Source organism: Pseudophryne corroboree, chromosome 1 (genome assembly GCF_028390025.1).
Source record: "Pseudophryne corroboree isolate aPseCor3 chromosome 1, aPseCor3.hap2, whole genome shotgun sequence".
NCBI classification, from domain to species: domain Eukaryota; kingdom Metazoa; phylum Chordata; class Amphibia; order Anura; family Myobatrachidae; genus Pseudophryne; species Pseudophryne corroboree.
In genome coordinates, this window is record NC_086444.1 from 1,250,536,890 (window position 1) to 1,250,542,889 (window position 6,000).

General features: G+C 67.4%; 1 protein-coding gene across 1 annotated transcript in view; it reads right to left on the reverse strand.

The window, feature by feature from the left end:
- Window positions 1-6,000, reverse strand: part of AUP1 (AUP1 lipid droplet regulating VLDL assembly factor) — a 71,762-nt gene that overhangs the window by 22,708 nt on the left and 43,054 nt on the right. The window lies entirely within an intron of this gene.

The following is a 6,000-nucleotide window of genomic DNA, read 5'->3' on the forward strand; positions in this document are numbered from 1 at the left end:
AGGCGGCAGCAGCCCCAGGGCACAAAGAGAGGGGACAGAGGCGGCAGCAGCCCCAGGGCACAGAGAGGCGGCAGCAGCCCCAGGGCACAGAGAGAGGAGGCAGAAAGGCGGCAGCATCCCCAGGGCACAGAGAGGCGGCAGCAGCCCCAGGGCACAGAGAGAGGGGACAGAAAGGCGGCAGCAGCCCCAGGGCACAGATAGAGGGGACAGAAAGGCGGCAGCAGCCCCAGGGCACAGAGAGAGGGGACAGAAAGGCGGCAGCAGCCCCAGGGCACAGAGAGAGGGGACAGAGGCGGCAGCAGCCCCAGGGCAGAGAGAGAGGAGACAGAGAGGCGGCAGTAGCCCCAGGGCACAGAGAGAGGGGACAGAGAGGGGGTAGCAGCCCCAGGGCACAGAGAGAGGGGGCAGAAAGGCGGCAGCAGCCCCAGGGCACAGAGAGAGGAGACAGAAAGGCGGCAGCAGCCCCAGGGCAGAGAGAGAGGAGACAGAGAGGCGGCAGCAGCCCCAGGGCACAGAGAGAGGGGACAGAGAGGGGGCAGCAGCCCCAGGGCACAGAGAGAGGGGACAGAGAGGGGGCAGCAGCCCCAGGGCACAGAGAGGGGGCAGCAGCAAGGCGGCAGCAGCCCCAGGGCACAGAGAGAGGAGGCAGAAAGGGGGCAGCAGCCCCAGGGCACAGAGAGAGGAGGCAGATTGGCGGCAGCAGCCCCAGGGCACAGAGAGAGGGGGCAGAAAGGCGGCAGCAGCCCCAGGGTACAGAGAGAGGGGACAGAAAGGCGGCAGCAGCCCCAGGGCACAGAGAGAGGGGGCAGAAAGGCGGCAGCAGCCCCAGGGCACAGAGAGAGGGGGCAGAGAGGAGGTAGCAGCCCCAGGGCACAGAGAGAGGGGGCAGAAAGGCGGCAGCAGCCCCAGGACACAGAGAGAGGGGACAGAGAGGGGGCAGCAGCCCCAGGGCACAGAGAGGGGGTAGCAGCCCCAGGGCACAGAGAGAGGGGGCAGAAAGGCGGCAGCAGCCCCAGGGCACAGAGAGAGGGGACAGAAAGGCGACAGCAGCCCAAGGGCACAGAGAGAGGGGACAGAAAGGCGGCAGCAGCCCCAGGGCACAGAGAGAGGAGACAGAAAGGCGGCAGCAGCCCCAGGGCACAGAGAGAGGGGGCAGAAAGGCGGCAGCAGCCCCAGGGCACAGAGAGAGGGGACAGAAAGGCGGCAGCAGCCCCAGGGCACAGAGAGAGGGGGCAGAAAGGCGGCAGCAGCCCCAGGGCACAGAGAGAGGAGACAGAAAGGCGGCAGCAGCCCCAGGGCACAGAGAGAGGGGACAGAGAGGAGGCAGCAGCCCCAGGGCACAGAGAGAGGGGGCAGAGAGGCGGCAGCAGCCCCAGGGCAGAGAGAGAGGAGACAGAAAGGCGGCAGCAGCCCTAGGGCAGAGAGAGGAGACAGAAAGGCGGCAGCAGCCCCAGGGCACAGAGAGAGGGGACAGGAAGGCGGCAGCAGCCCCAGGGCACAAAGGGAGAGGACAGAGAGGGGGCAGCAGCCCCAGGGCACAGAGAGAGAGGGGGCAGCAGCCCCAGGGCACAGAGAGAGAGGAGACAGAAAGGCGGCAGCAGCCCCAGGGCACAGAAAGGCGGCAGCAGCCCCAGGGCACAAAGAGAGGGGACAGAGGCGGCAGCAGCCCCAGGGCACAGAGAGGCGGCAGCAGCCCCAGGGCACAGAGAGAGGAGGCAGAAAGGCGGCAGCATCCCCAGGGCACAGAGAGGCGGCAGCAGCCCCAGGGCACAGAGAGAGGGGACAGGAAGGCGGCAGCAGCCCCAGGGCACAAAGGGAGAGGACAGAGAGGGGGCAGCAGCCCCAGGGCACAGAGAGAGAGGAGACAGAAAGGCGGCAGCAGCCCCAGGGCACAGAAAGGCGGCAGCAGCCCCAGGGCACAAAGAGAGGGGACAGAGGCGGCAGCAGCCCCAGGGCACAGAGAGAGGAGGCAGAAAGGCGGCAGCATCCCCAGGGCACAGAGAGGCGGCAACAGCCCCAGGGCACAGAGAGAGGGGACAGAAAGGCGGCAGCAGCCCCAGGGCACAGAGAGAGGGGACAGAAAGGCGGCAGCAGCCCCAGGGCACAAAGAGAGGGGACAGAAAGGCGGCAGCAGCCCCAGGGCACAGAGAGAGGGGACAGAGGCGGCAGCAGCCCCAGGGCACAGAGAGAGGAGACAGAAAGGCGGCAGCAGCCCCAGGGCAGAGAGAGAGGAGACAGAGAGGCGGCAGCAGCCCCAGGGCACAGAGAGAGGGCAGCAGCCCCAGGGCACAGAGAGAGGGGACAGAGAGGGGGCAGCAGTCCCAGGGCACAGAGAGAGGGGACAGAGAGGGGGCAGCAGCAAGGCGGCAGCAGCCCCAGGGCACAGAGAGAGGAGGCAGAAAGGGGGCAGCAGCCCCAAGGCACAGAGAGAGGAGGCAGATTGGCGGCAGCAGCCCCAGGGCACAGAGAGAGGGGGCAGAAAGGCGGCAGCAGCCCCAGGGCACAGAGAGAGGGGACAGAAAGGCGGCAGCAGCCCCAGGGCACAGAGAGAGGGGGCAGAAAGGCGGCAGCAGCCCCAGGGCACAGAGAGAGGAGACAGAAAGGCGGCAGCAGCCCCAGGGCACAGAGAGAGGGGACAGAGAGGAGGTAGCAGCCCCAGGGCACAGAGAGAGGGGGCAGAAAGGCGGCAGCAGCCCCAGGGCACAGAGAGAGGGGACAGAGAGGGGGCAGCAGCCCCAGGGCACAGAGAGAGGGGACAGAGAGGGGTAGCAGCCCCAGGGCACAGAGAGAGGGGGCAGAAAGGCGGCAGCAGCCCCAGGGCACAGAGAGAGGGGACAGAAAGGCGACAGCAGCCCCAGGGCACAGAGAGAGGGGACAGAAAGGCGGCAGAAGCCCCAGGGCACAGAGAGAGGAGACAGAAAGGCGGCAGCAGCCCCAGGGCACAGAGAGAGGGGGCAGAAAGGCGGCAGCAGCCCCAGGGCACAGAGAGAGGGGACAGAGAGGCGGCAGCAGCCCCAGGGCACAGAGTGAGGGGACAGAAAGGGGGCAGCAGCCCCAGGGCACAGAGAGAGGGGACAGAAAGGGGGCAGCAGCCCCAGGGCACAGAGAGAGGGGACAGAAAGGCGGTAGCAGCCCCAGGGCACAGAGAGAGGGCACAGAAAGGCAGCAGCAGCCCCAAAGCACAGAAAGAGAGAGGACAGAGAGGGGGCAGCAGCCCCAGGGCACACAGAGAGAGGACAGAAAGGCGGTGCAGCCCCAGGGCACACAGAGAGAGGACAGAAAGGCGGTGCAGCCCCAGGGCACAGAGAGAGAGAGAGGACAGAGAGGGGGTAGCAGCCCCAGGGCACAGAGAGAGGGCACAGAAAGGCGGCAGCAGCCCCAGGGCACAGAGAGAGGGGGCAGAAAGGCGGCAGCAGCCCCAGGGCACAGAAAGGCGGCAGCAGCCCCAAAGCACAGAAAGAGAGAGGACAGAGAGGGGGCAGCAGCCCCAGGGCACACAGAGAGAGGACAGAAAGGCGGTGCAGCCCCAGGGCACAGAGAGAGAGAGGACAGAGAGGGGGTAGCAGCCCCAGGGCACAGAGAGAGGGCACAGAAAGGCGGCAGCAGCCCCAGGGCACAGAGAGGGGGCAGAAAGGCGGTGCAGCCCCAGGGCACAGAGAGAGAGAGGACAGAGAGGGGGTAGCAGCCCCAGGGCACACAGAGAGAGGACAGAAAGGCGGTGCAGCCCCAGGGCACAGAGAGAGAGGACAGAAAGGCGGTGCAGCCCCAGGGCACAGAGAGAGAGAGGACAGAGAGGGGGTAGCAGCCCCAGGGCACAGAGAGAGGGCACAGAAAGGCGGCAGCAGCCCCAGGGCACAGAGAGAGGGGGCAGAAAGGTGGCAGCAGCCCCAGGGCACAGAGAGGGGGCAGCAGCCCCAGGGCACAGAGAGAGGGGACAGAGAGGGTGCAGCGGCCCCAGGGCACAGAGAGAGGGGGCAGAAAGGTGGCAGCAGCCCCAGGGCACAGAGAGGGGCAGCAGCCCTAGGGCACAGAGAGAGGGCACAGAAAGGCGGCAGCAGCCCCAGGGCACAGAGAGAGGGGGCAGAAAGGTGGCAGCAGCCCCAGGGCACAAAGAGAGAGGACAGAGAGGGGGCAGCAGCCCCAGGGCACAGAGAGAGAGGAGACAGAAAGGCGGCAGCAGCCCCAGGGCACAGAAAGGCGGCAGCAGCCCCAGGGCACAGAAAGGCGGCAGCAGCCCCAGGGCACAGAAAGGCGGCAGCAGCCCCAGGGCACAAAGAGAGGGGACAGAGGCGGCAGCAGCCCCAGGGCACAGAGAGGCGGCAGCAGCCCCAGGGCACAGAGAGAGGAGGCAGAAAGGCGGCAGCATCCCCAGGGCACAGAGAGGCGGCAGCAGCCCCAGGGCACAGAGAGAGGGGACAGGAAGGCGGCAGCAGCCCCAGGGCACAAAGGGAGAGGACAGAGAGGGGGCAGCAGCCCCAGGGCACAGAGAGAGAGGAGACAGAAAGGCGGCAGCAGCCCCAGGGCACAGAAAGGCGGCAGCAGCCCCAGGGCACAAAGAGAGGGGACAGAGGCGGCAGCAGCCCCAGGGCACAGAGAGAGGAGGCAGAAAGGCGGCAGCATCCCCAGGGCACAGAGAGGCGGCAACAGCCCCAGGGCACAGAGAGAGGAGACAGAAAGGCGGCAGCAGCCCCAGGGCACAGAGAGAGGAGACAGAAAGGCGGCAGCAGCCCCAGGGCACAAAGAGAGGGGACAGAAAGGCGGCAGCAGCCCCAGGGCACAGAGAGAGGGGACAGAGGCGGCAGCAGCCCCAGGGCACAGAGAGAGGAGACAGAAAGGCGGCAGCAGCCCCAGGGCAGAGAGAGAGGAGACAGAGAGGCGGCAGCAGCCCCAGGGCACAGAGAGAGGGCAGCAGCCCCAGGGCACAGAGAGAGGGGACAGAGAGGGGGCAGCAGTCCCAGGGCACAGAGAGAGGGGACAGAGAGGGGGCAGCAGCAAGGCGGCAGCAGCCCAAGGGCACAGAGAGAGGAGGCAGAAAGGGGGCAGCAGCCCCAAGGCACAGAGAGAGGAGGCAGATTGGCGGCAGCAGCCCCAGGGCACAGAGAGAGGGGGCAGAAAGGCGGCAGCAGCCCCAGGGCACAGAGAGAGGGGACAGAAAGGCGGCAGCAGCCCCAGGGCACAGAGAGAGGGGGCAGAAAGGCGGCAGCAGCCCCAGGGCACAGAGAGAGGAGACAGAAAGGCGGCAGCAGCCCCAGGGCACAGAGAGAGGAGGTAGCAGCCCCAGGGCACAGAGAGAGGGGGCAGAAAGGCGGCAGCAGCCCCAGGGCACAGAGAGAGGGGACAGAGAGGGGGCAGCAGCCCCAGGGCACAGAGAGAGGGGACAGAGAGGGGGTAGCAGCCCCAGGGCACAGAGAAAGGGGACAGAAAGGCGACAGCAGCCCCAGGGCACAGAGAGAGGGGACAGAAAGGCGGCAGCAGCCCCAGGGCACAGAGAGAGGAGACAGAAAGGCGGCAGCAGCCCCAGGGCACAGAGAGAGGGGGCAGAAAGGCGGCAGCAGCCCCAGGGCACAGAGAGAGGGGACAGAGAGGCGGCAGCAGCCCCAGGGCACAGAGTGAGGGGACAGAAAGGGGGCAGCAGCCCCAGGGCACAGAGAGAGGGGACAGAAAGGGGGCAGCAGCCCCAGGGCACAGAGAGAGGGGACAGAAAGGCGGTAGCAGCCCCAGGGCACAGAGAGAGGGCACAGAAAGGCAGCAGCAGCCCCAAAGCACAGAAAGAGAGAGGACAGAGAGGGGGCAGCAGCCCCAGGGCACACAGAGAGAGGACAGAAAGGCGGTGCAGCCCCAGGGAACAGAGAGAGAGAGAGAGGACAGAGAGGGGGTAGCAGCCCTAGGGCACAGAGAGAGGGCACAGAAAGGCGGCAGCAGCCCCAGGGCACAGAGAGAGGGGGCAGAAAGGCGGCAGCAGCCCCAGGGCACAGAGAGAGGGCACAGAAAGGCGGCAGC